Source organism: Seriola lalandi, unplaced genomic scaffold (genome assembly GCF_002814215.2).
Source record: "Seriola lalandi dorsalis isolate HSWRI2012SDOR001 ecotype SW California unplaced genomic scaffold, Sedor1 jcf7180002054976, whole genome shotgun sequence".
Classification (NCBI taxonomy): domain Eukaryota; kingdom Metazoa; phylum Chordata; class Actinopteri; order Carangiformes; family Carangidae; genus Seriola; species Seriola lalandi.
Genome location: NW_019525526.1, coordinates 63,679 through 76,479, shown reverse-complemented (window position 1 = coordinate 76,479; position 12,801 = coordinate 63,679).

The window sequence follows — 12,801 nt, the reverse complement described above, 5'->3', positions numbered from 1 at the left end:
TGTGTGGTGTTGCCAGTGTTAACTCTCATTTAGCTTGGTGAACAAACATTACGTTAGTTTCTGAACAGGATACTAATTCTCTCACTCTACCTGTGGCGGCAGCGGCGGCGGCTACCAGCCTGCAGAGGGGATATTTATAAACCCAGACTTTCTCTGTTCTGTTTACTCAGGATGTATAACTGCACAAGGGGGAAGAAAACGTCTCGTTCTGAGCGGCGGTTTGAATTCGCCATAATGGTGATAAAATGCTGATGATGGCCCTTAAAAAGCCCTCGGTGAGAGAGCTGACAATTAGAGAGAGGATGGTGATTAAATGGGAACAATGCGGCTTTATCTGCTCGGCTGCACACACACTCGTCTGAGCGCAGCCACCTGTTCACACTAATATACACACATGCACTTTTTAAGAGCATCACTTACACGCACATACCTCCACCCCCACACACAAATCTGCGCTTTTATTTACAGCACATACACACACACAATCACACTACAGTTGGACCCTAATTTATATAATGCATTTCTAGGCCTCAACCCTGACGTGTTAACCCTCAAACAGCCCAGAGTCCTTACAAATTACTTAAATCTACAGTCCCCAATTTATATTAACCCATAAGCCTGATCGCCCTCTAGCCTCAAAGTGACCATTTTCAATATCTTTATAATGATGGATAAAAAGACTGTAATGTGAAAGGGGTCGCTCGTAATAACAACCTGCAGAAAAATGATCACCAGCTCTCCTCGGCTCATTGACGTGTTTTTATGGTTCACTCTAATGTTTTGGTTTACGCTCACCACCCTCACAGAGTCATTTTCAGCCTCAGCGGGCGCCTGTTTTCTCAGCAGCAAAACAGCAGACAGACAAAGTTAGCAACTAGCAGGTGAACACAGTGAAGCACCGAGCAGCTGAAGAGACAGACATTTGTTTTGAAGATCAAAACAGAAATAAAAGAGGAGTGAATATTGGACTCACTTTCATCAGTTGGCCAGAGACACAAGACAATAGATAAATGTTCATTTAGCTCTGTATCTCCTAGCAACAGGCAACTGTATGATAATAAGCTCATGCATTGTGTTTTCAGTTTGTTCTCTTGTTCTCAAGTGAGCAAAAATATTAACTAACACAGGTTTTTTTAGTTGTCAGTCTTTAGCCATTACGTAGCCACCGTGTGCAGATGTTAGAAAAAGACACAAATATAAAAATGTGGGGGATTTGACGGTGCACAAAGGCGAAATGACGCCATTGTGAGGCGACTGACTGAAACAAACCGTCACCGGGATTAAAATAACATATTTCTCCTGGCTTGAAAATTGCGGGGAACATTTGTGGATAATGCAAGAACACAACTCCAAAACTTAAGGTCTCAATTACTACATTCATTCATACTCAAAGAGTCGAAAACAACACTTCACATGTACAGAGAGCAGTTTTCCTGCCAGTGGCGTCGCAGCAGCAGCAGCAGCAGCAGCAGTCGGGGCTTTGCCTTTGTTTCTCTGGTGTTTGAGTTGAAGTCGGTGATGCCACCAGACACCAGGACCCGCAGGAACTCTTAATGAGTCTCTGAGGAATGCCCAGCTGTGCAGCGGCCAGGAAACCCCGTTTAAAAACTATCATTTCATCCCTGCTGCTTACCCGCTTCCCTTCCAGACAGGACAACGCTGCAACCTGCATCAGGCCTCGCCACCTGCCAGACGATGCGGCAGTCTCCCTCCCTCCCTCCATCTCTCTCTCTCTCTCTCTCTCTCTGCACTAAACTGTGAACCCGAACAGCCGGCCAAACGCTTGGCCTTCAGTCACCTGAAAACATCATCTGCATTTAAATTAAAAACTCACTTTGGTGACTCATTTTCACTGCAGAGGTGCGGTGTGTTTCATTAAGAAGATCTGCAGGCAGGGGAATCGCCGTAAATATTTTGCAGCCACCGTGACTCACAATGAATAGAAGAAGAGTCTTTTTTTTCTTCATGTTGTTGTCCTTGGCTGGGTATTGATGAATGGGCTTAAAAGGCAGAAATGGGCAGCAGAGAGATATCAGCATGCGGAGAATAGATGCAGACATTGTGCAGAAATACAACAATAAGAGCAGGTCCATATAGGCTCGGCTACATAGAGCAGAATCGAGACACTCCCCCGATTCTCTGAATGAAAGTCGCTCTTTTCCAAACTTTAACTTGTTTGCATTAAAATAGTTTCATTTCTTATGTGTTGAAAATGTATTGTTCGACTGGGAGGATATTTAGTCTTTTAGAGACAGGTTTGCCCTGATTGACAGCGGTCTGAGCCAACCACAAACAGTGATGTAAGCGCTGCTTCCCAAATTATATCAAATGATATTTGTATCTATCAGAATTACAGCTGATTCTAACAGAAAACCTATTTCCTATGGGCGACTGTAAAAAACGAGCTCATGGGTCGTTTGTGCAGCAGGTTAGTATGACCCCTAGTTACGCTTTGTTGTTAGGCGACATCTAGTGGTCGTAGTAATTATGACAGCTACTCCCAGTTGGAAGTAGCGGTTTACGTTGCTTCTATTGTCCATGACAGTTTGACAAGGTTTAACCACATTGTTATTATTGTAACCGTGACACGATCTTTTCCTAAACCTAACCAAGCCGTGAGCGTTGCTATGGTAACCATGGTCTCAAGTAGGAAGGTGTGGCCCTTCGTAGTCGTCGTAGGCCGCGACTGGCCGAACCAAAATGAGACTGTCCTGTCTACGGAGGGTTTTTGCTTTGCGTGCATCGCCGCCTGTTCCCGCCCTTACCGTTGTGTTTGCAAAGCGCAGCTCCTGTCGCCTAGCAACCTTGACAACACTTAACTTTTTTCCGCAAAAGGCCCGAGATTTTTACAGTTGTACCGTCAGATGTTGAACTGAGCTCAAACCCATTACTTACATTTAAAAGTGCAATTGTCAGGTTGTCTGTCGTTTGCTTTCATGACCCATGCGCAATGAATCTTGGGATATATTGGGCCAGGAAGGATCCACCTTCATTCCTCAAATGTAGCCTCCGAAAGTCACGCCTCCTGACTCGAGGCTCAGCTACAGTTGGTGTGTTTATTATTGTCACCATGACAACAAAGGTCCGGTACGCTTGCCGTCGTAGGGACGCTATTTCAGGAGACACTCCTATGGGTCATATCAGAGGGTTGAAAAACAAATCACTTGTGTGGTTGTTCAGGCTGGACGAGTTGTCAGGTCAATGTGCAGTGAATTAAGGACGTGGATTGAAAGCACAGCCCTGTGTTTGAAGGCTAAAGCTGAGATGGTTTGAACAGTTCCAAGTCAAAATCCGCCACAAAGTTTGAAATAAACCTTGCGCTCTGTCCATCCATCAGAGCAAAGAAACACCAACTCTGTGAGAAGTTTAGGGGAAGTTTTATTACCTCTTTAAAAAACTCCTGTATGTACTCTCGGTGACTGCGAGGCTTGTTGCTGAAGCGCTCCAAGACGTTCATCATCATCATCTCCCACTAATACTGATTCCTGTGAGTGACCACAGAGGCTGGGTGGCCTCCGGTGACGAGCCAGGCTGCTCGCGGACGCCAGAGTGAAGGTTAGCTCGACGCCAGATAGCAGAGGTCACCAGCAGCCAGGGAAACGGAGATGGATTTGTGTTTGGTCTGGAAGGGAGACAGGCCTGGAGACTCTCTCTCTCTCTCTCTCTCTCTCTCTCTCTCTGACAGAGAGGGCTCAGTGTAGCTCGCCCACTAGCTGACATATGAAAACTGAACTGAGCCCTACACAAAGACCAGAGCTGTAAAGTACTATAGGAATCAGCTTGTAATACTGGTACTTTACTTGTCTGGTATTTCCCTTTTGCTGAGACCTTCCACATCAGGGCTGAACAGGCTGGAACATTTGTTTTAGCAATACACTACATGGCCAAAAGTTTATGGACACCCCAATATTACGAACATATCTCTTTTGTTGCACATTTCTTTGCAGCAGCCATTAGAGCATTAGTGAGATCCAGCACTGATGTTGGGTGATAAGGTCTGACTCACAGTCGGCGCGTCCCAAAGAGGCCGGATGGGGTTAAGGTCAGGGCTCTGTGCAGGACAGGATCAAGTTCCTCCACACCAAACTGGAATCATCTCATATTGAAACAGGAAAAACATCTTCAGCAAACTGTTGCCTCAAAGTTGGAGGGCTGCTATTGTCAAAAATACTCTATAACTGCGTGTTGCCACTTGAAAAGCAGCCCAAGACCAAACGTGCACAAAAGTAGGTGGACAAAGGTGTCCTGTCTACAAACTTTTGGCAATGTAGTTACATTTCTTTTTTTTTCAAAGATATGTTTTTGGGCTTTTGTGCCTTTATTGGACAGGATAGTGGAGAGAGACAGGAAATGAGGAGGCAGAGAGAGGGGGGAAAGACATGCAGTAAAGGCCGTCCGATGCGGGACTCGAACCGGGGCCAACTGCAGCGAGGACTGTAGCCTCTACACATGGGGCGCCTGCTTAGACCACTACGCCACACGACGCCACTGTAGTTACATTTCTAACCTGCCTCTGGATCTGAATTGTGATGGACAATGATGTGTGTGCGGTGGAACAAATAGTGACAAAGCCTTTTATCTTCACAGGTTCCGGTTATAGATTTGAGTTTGACATAAACTTTTGGAAACAGAGTAAAAAAATAAAAAACATCTCCAAAATGTCAACTTCTCAGGAAATCTATAAAACAGTTTTGCCTTTGAGACATTTCAGAGAATTTTCTGAACCTCCAGGGGAGTTGACGTAAGATGATGTTTTTATTCTGCCATTTCATAATGTTTAATGTTTGGATTTTAATTACTGACGCTAACAGAGACCATTATCCACAATTAGTAATTTAAATTTTTAATACAAGGTTGGAGAGGTTTGACTTCGAGACCCTTTTTAGCATTGTGGTATTTTGCTCATAGAATAGGTTCACAATTCATTCATGTCTCTCTTTAAACAATCCTTTCGATGTCTTTTGAAAGAGTTACGTGTTAATCATTCACTGTCCATTGTGATTCCTTCAGAAGGCAATTTCAATTTAAGTGAGGCTATCTTCCACATTTTTTCAACCCTTTTTCACAGCAATTTATTTTAGTTAGCGTTCCTCTGCCATGGCTCAGCCCTCTTTCCCTCTGTCTGGAGGCACAAAGAGGGAATTTCATACTGAAGAGACTAACCTTGAAAGGTTTAGCTCCAGTTATACTCCAGAGTGTTTTTATTTTTTACACAGAGCCAAGACTCTAGACCGTCCCACTGTATCACTTACAAAGGAAACAGCTCTAGGATTTTATCTATTTGGAGTCAGAAGGAATCATTAAAGCCACCAACATACATGTTAATATAATAATAAAATGAGAATCTATCCTTTTAAATAAAGGATCCGAGTACTTCCTGCACACAGCTCTGTGACTGGTGTTAGTCATTGTATATCTTGAATCACTGTGACACTTTTAAAGTAGAAAAACAACATGCGTTTTGCCAGTTTATGCATAAATGACAGGTTAACGACTCATTAAGGAGATCAAGTTTGAATCCAGCTCAGTTTCATAAACCACTTTTAATGGCTTGTTTTCCTTACCGAGATGCCATGTAGGTGGCGTTTGCCATACAAGGAAATGTAATGAGACCAGAACGGTTTCACAATCACAGGGAAGTGGATGAAAGTCAATTTGATTTTTTGGGGGTTTTTTTTTCTGTAATTAACAACTTACCTGACGCAGTAAAAACATTTTATTATAACGGGAGTCAAGACAAACAGTTTCCTGTATGTTCATTTTTTTCTGTTGCTGTGTGTGTGTGTGTGTGTGTGTGTGTGTGTGTGTGTGTGTGTGTGTGTGTGTGTCTGACTTTGCTCTGCTCATTCATCACTTACAAGATCAAGAAGTCACAGTTTTGCCAGTGAGAGTTTATTTACTGAAACACTGTCACACACTGCCATCTGGTGGCCGGACTGCAAACAACACTAAACAGACCGAGATGAACTGCGCTCATGCAACAGCAGAAACTTCCAAGTGGCCCATGAGCAAGGCACCGAGGAGCCACCGAGTTAATTCAGTTTCTATTTTTTAATGCAGATAAGTGATTTTTTTGGTTTTGTTTTGGTCTGACACTGAATTTGGGGTTTTTACCCTCTTGTTTTAAAGGTCCCATATATTTCTTCTTCTTCTTCTGTGTTTTATTTGAAGTGTTGATCCATAAGAAGATATATTAGTGTCTCCTCTCAGAGTAGTTTTACATCTCCTCTCTCAAGCTTCTCTCTGGAGATCTTGTAGCAACAGGATGGCGAGCCAATCAGAAGAGAGGAGGCTCTGATCGTCACTTGTGATTGGCTGACTGTTTTCTGAGTGATTGAAAAATATCGTAGATTTTAGTTTAACACTCCAAAATCCTGCAAGGTTGGATAGTGGGTCCAGGTGGGCGGGGCTTGGGGCATGGCTGAGCACGGTGACTGCTTTGTTGTGACATCACAAAGTTACAGAAGTCCTGAACGGCTTGTTTTAAGGCTCAGTTTCTGAATACAGGCTGTGTGCATTTCTCTGTGGACTGAGGCTTTGATACTTTCACAGTATTAATATAGAACCTAAACCTGATCTATAATCAAACAACACATGCACATCTCACTGTATATAACAAGGGACCTTTAATGGTTCTTTCACGATGCCTTTCAATGGATCTTTTCTCCCTCTGTGAAATAAAATATCTAAGAAATTAAGAGTTTTCCACCGTTTTTTATTCTCTTCATGGTGGAAAAACCTCCTAGGAAAAGCATGTACACTTGAGCTATCTCATTATTTCAAAGTTAACAGTTCTTTAGAGTAAAGTAACCTACATGTATTTAAAATGTGGATCTCTAGATGTTATTACTGCCCCTAAATGAGGGAATTAATTTCCATAAAATCATTCTTGAAGGACTAAATGAATACATAACTGTGGAAAATGCAATTAGCAGGGAGCAGAACGTTTCATAAAAGATAAACATTAGCCCAAAGCGTCAGTATAGGCCTATTTAAAAGTGGGTTATATGCAATAAGAGACAGCTACTAGAGAAGACAGAGCCTCAGAGAGAAGCTGTTTTCACAGATTTATTGCAGTTTGTTTCAAGCGATGTGAATAACAGCGTGATTACAGCAGCTTCTGAACAAGCCAGATGTCTCAGATGTGTTCAGCTCGTCTTCGTTTCACATTTCAATACATCACAGTGGTAAGCAGAGCAGACAGACTGTGTGGTTCATAATGTAGGAGACAACAGTGTGGTTTCACTATCAGTGGTAAACAGTTTTCACCCTTAAAGAGGGCTCACTTTCTCCTCTTCATAAACTCTGCTTACTATTTTTTTCTTCTTCTTCTTTGATTAAAAACACGTCTTTCAGTGTGTCTCTCAGGCTGTGTGCATTTTTCCAAACATCTGAAGTGGTGGCGCATGGAGCCTTTCATGTGACTGAACATTCAAGATGTCGTGACTGATAGATGGAACAGTAGTAACCATAAATCTTTAACATGGTTTCGACCTCTAAGGCTTCGAAAAACAATCACAGGAAACCTGCAACGATGAAGCTTAAAGCAACATAATAACTACAGGATGATTTGAAAATGCAATAAAACCTCAGATTACGGTAAAACATCATCGTTACAATAACTTATTACAACATAAACGGTTTGTAAATCATGATTCAACAGTAACTAGTGATTAGATGTACATTCTTATTTCATTGTTAGTCAATATTATTGCATTATTTATTAAAAATATACCAAAGCCCTTTTGGTTTAATTAAGGGTCGTTTCACAGGGGATATATCTTAAGTTAACAGATGTTGTTGCATTTCAGGGGCATTTTAATTTCATTATCTGGCAAGTATTTCATTGTCATTGAGCAGTAGCGCTGCTCAGCCAAGTTTGTGTTTGTTTTCATGTTATCGTTTGAAGTAAATCAGATTGTTGCCGAGTGCAGTCTCTTTAAATACAGTCAGTCTGCAGATGTTTGCACAGCAGGAGGATTATGGGAGTTAAACCTCCACATGTTTGAAAAGTGTTAAAGCTGCATTAATCAATATCTTATTGAACAATTGCTCAATAAAACATTAGACTGTAACCAGGGAGACCTTTGTCCCTCTCCCATTTCCAACTCTCAATGTTGGGGTGGTTTTTTCTTTAAGTATTACCACAGTTATTCGTAATTTATTTAGTTTGTGTTTCTGTCTGGAGTCAAAAGACTCAATCAAAGCTGCTGAACGTGTAAATATCCAACTGTCTGATTCACAATAACGACTAATGCAGCTTTAAATAATATAATACTCTCTGAAAACTGAAAATAATTACTGTAAATAATTGTTTTCCTTCAAGCAGAGGCCCCTGAAGGCAGCACAATGGCTGACACTGTTTCTTTTACAAGGTTGTTTGTTCAGTATTTTACAGTCACACTTGTCTTGATGCTGAAGTTTCGACTCCACTACTTTTTTTAACTACTAGTTAATTGTGATTTTGTGCATCTAGAATTATGTATTTAATAACTCAGCTCTTTTATTTATTTATTTATTTATTTATTATCTCGTTTCATTATTATTCTATGTTAATTTGCTTTATTTTTCTTTTGATAATGTTTAAATGTTGTAATGCTGTGTACAAAAGCTGCTATACAAAGAAATTGGTGCAAAAATAAGTCTAAAAATTAAATATTAAATGTTTATTCAAAAGCTGAGTGGGAAGAAATCATATTTCAAGAAATCATAACTTTGTATTTGAAGCTACTTTTTCTTTTTTTCTTTTTTATGGTTTTGGTTTAAACAGCAATAAAATAACTCCAAAGTTATTCTTTAATAATGTCGATGCACAAACTGAGCAGGAAATCAGTTATTTTGTGGTATTAGATGCCTTTTGTTTTTGTTTTTTTATATGAAATTGTAACTTGTAAAATGACATTTCACCTTTAAAACACAAAAAACATCCGTCCTGCTCCTGAGGAAATGAGAAATTATCATAATAGTTTGCTGAAACCACAATCTCCTTTTGGAAAACCAAATAATATGTTAACAATTAATGTGTTTACAACAATAAAAGATCCTAAGAACAACTTGTTTTAAGCACAGTAACTATAACTGGCCACAAAAACAAGGACATGTGTTGAACTGAAGATAAAATAATCCCCAGGCACTGATCATAAACTGGACTTTCAGAATAAAACGCTACAGTACATCATCATGAAGCACCATTAAAATATACATTTCAGCTGAAAAAGACTTCATCTGTGTGTCTGAGCAAATCACTTCCTCCTCTTCTTCTTTTTGTGTTTTTTCTAACAGCGTGAAGAGCCGTGGCGTGCAACACACACGAAGCAGGCTCGTCCAGTCACTTTACAGATGTGAGAAAACTTTACAGCTACAGGATCAACACAGGAGATTATTCGAGTATTATAGTGAAGGTTACACCGAGAGAACTGGCATGCAACTCTACGAACGACTGTTTCACTACTGCATGCAGTCAGCTGAGGTGGTTATCCTGAGCGTGCCCAGTTTACCCTTCAGTGAAGGATCATCACTTACTGCTGCAGAGACACACAGAGAGCTCCTTCACATATTTACATTAAAACTGCACTTTAGAAGAAGAAGTACGTACATACAGTTTGTACAGTAGTTAGAGCCTCAACGCCCTTTATGTCCTTCATCCTCAGATCACTGTAACAGTTTGTTGACCAGGTTAGTCTCATCAAGCCCCCGGAGTGTGTTCACGTGCACACTAGTTTCCCAAGTAATGCTCAGGTCTCGGAGGCCTCCAGTTATGTGTGGCTCTTGTAAACATCTCATTAAACTTCTATGAGTCACACATGCCCTAAAAAGACAACTTAGACTCCAAAAGCCTGTTGTTATTATTTCAATTTTTTTAGAAAATTTTAGTTTAATTTGTGGAAACTCTGTTAGAAATCAACAAGAATATATATGTGTGTGTGTATATGTATATATATATATAATATATATATATATATATATATATATATACATATATATACACACATACAGGTTGGTTACAAATTAAAGAAATGAGTGGAGAAACAAAATGAAACAGATGTAGATGCTTCCACACAGTTGCACTGCATGGTACAATTACACAGTTAATATCCCATCATGCTTTACTCTTTCTTGTCGCTGATGTCCTTGTTCCGTTATACAGTATGATCTTATGAGTTTCCTCGATAATTGTGTTTGCGTCATTTTTATGATAAAAAGGCCAATAAATATTCTCTATGGCAGAAACATCCCATCATGCTCTGTGGCAGGCGTAATTTTCAGGTCTTATTTTGTGTCAAGATGGAAAGAAGAAAAAGATGGCGGGGGCACAAAAGTGTTTCCATAGGAACAGAGACTAAAGTGACATCTGCATGTAGATCTGTGAGAAAGACGTCAGTAAACAGATGGCGCACATTTGATGACGGTGATGCTTGTGCATTAGCGTTTAGTGCATTAGTGAGATATGTGAGGACAAACAGAGGAGCAGCTCTTCCTCAGGTGGCTGAGAACGTCAATGCGGGGACGTGATCAGACTGTGTCATTACAAAAGAGGTGTAAAAACTATCGGCTCATCTCTACAGAGACGAGGGAAGTAGAGGCTTCACCGACGTCCATGGAGAAAGGACTGACATGGTTTGGGTCCCGTTGTTTCATTAGAGGGAAGAGTTAGTCATCGGAAATCAGTACAAAGTTTTTCTGAGTGATCACTTTTATCCCATGAGATATTTCTATCCTGATGGGAGGGGTCTCTTCTAGGAGGACTATGGATACGAGGGGTCACTGAATGGTTTGAAAAACATGCCGGTTTTTGATGTTTTATAAAATAATACCTCTCCACTTACTATTTACAGAACAAGCTGTTTACATTTCTGAAATCCAATGTCAAACGCATGAAGCCACCAGCCTCCGACAGTGATGTGCTGCTCTAGGACCAGTGTTTCTTCAAGTACCTCTGAGCCTTCGACTCTAACTCTCTACAAATCTAATCAATATAAATCAGTTTCACTCAGTTTCAGGGTAAAAACCTTTGATCTCCAGTTCATTTCAAACCCTCACGTTCGAAATCTCTCGCAAACTAAATCACTGTAATTGAATCAGTCACAGCTGTGCCACTCACATTTCGTCTCACACAGACAAGACTATCCTGAGCTAACCTGCAGACAGCTGACCTCCCACATCACACTCTGATATCAGGATCCGTCTACAAGCTGCACACACAGCTGTCAGCATCATCCTCATGTGCTGTTGAAGCCACTCGCCCCTGGGCTTTCATCTTCCTCCTCTGTAATCAACACCTCCTCATCGCTCCTCGCAAAACAGAGACTCCCTGAAGCAGAAAGTTCACACACACACACACACACACACACACACACTCCCAGAGATCAACGAGCCTGCGAGCTGGTTACAGACACACTTCACCATCCTGACAGGCAGCCAGACAAACTCCTGACACCTACCTGCCGAACCGACGGAGGTGTAAATATCTGTGATTCTCTGCAGAGACGTGATGATGGATGGAAACGGGGAGCAGGGACAAAGCAGGGAAACATTTAACTGACTCTTACAGAGCGTCTGCGGCGCCACTGAGTTCAGGTTTACTCTTTTTCAGACCTCTGGTGAAGGGTGTTTTAAATTTTGTCACAAAAAACTTCTGCATGACTGGGTTTAATTTTCAGGAGGAATGTATCAGACTGAGAGGGCAGGCCGTGTTTTATATTCTTAAGGCTGCACCAAAATAAATTCAAAGATCTAGTTTTTGTGAGTCCAGCTTTCTCTGGACGGTGTTCTACACAAAGTTTGGGATTTACTTCGTCATATGTGACAATCCCAATTGAGTTTGTTCGAATGTCCAAGAATCTACAGGCTCCAAAATATTCCCCTGATATTCTTTTAACAAACAAATCCAGTGTGTGACACAGAATAACCTGCTGATCATTCTGCAGGAGGTTCCTCAGGGTCACTGTGATCTCACTCTGCAGGACGTTGGACATGCAGAACAACAAGAAACCAGGTCTCTGTTATAGCGGGAGCAGTAGCAAATTAGAGAAACCTGATTTCCCTCCTGAGGTCCGCCTTGAATGCGCTGCACATGCTCGCTGTCTCCCTGCTTTCCCGCCTCCAGTTTCCTTTTGCAATGTCATTGAATGCCGCTAAACGCGTGTTTCTGACTTGTCTCAAAGATACTGCAACTACAACAGCATGGTATATTAAACTTGTAGCATCTGGGCTCAGCTCTCGACAAGATGGAGACTTGTCTCTGTGCGACCCGTGGTGACACGCACGAGTCCAGATTCTCCAACTCCAACCTCAAAAATGTTTGTGACACGCGAATCACAGCACAAGTTGAGCCTCCTGCACTCGACTTCAGTTCGTTATGTTACTGGGAAAATTGTATTTAAACACAAGTTTCACTCCTGGTAAACATCTTTAAGACTGCAATCATCATCCAGATCACGGGTGAGACGCAGCCAACTGCTGGGAAATCTGTGAACAAATAAACATTTAGATTTTGGCTGGTGAAAGCTACAGTACATTATGTCTTTTCCTCCAACTGCTGGTCATATTATCAATATGGGAAACTGAGAACACTACGTATGTTAATGATGAGCACAACGTTTCTGACTATGGTGACTGCAAATAAAAAACAGACATCGATTTCATGATTATGCGTCTGTCGTTTTGAGGAGCGAGTAAAGGGTCAACAACGAGTAACTTCCACTGGCTCTTAAGATATCAGCTGTAAACACAAATGCACTTTAAGGCATCATGAACTGCAGTTCAGCCTTAAAAGTTGGACTCAAGATATTGACGGTGTGT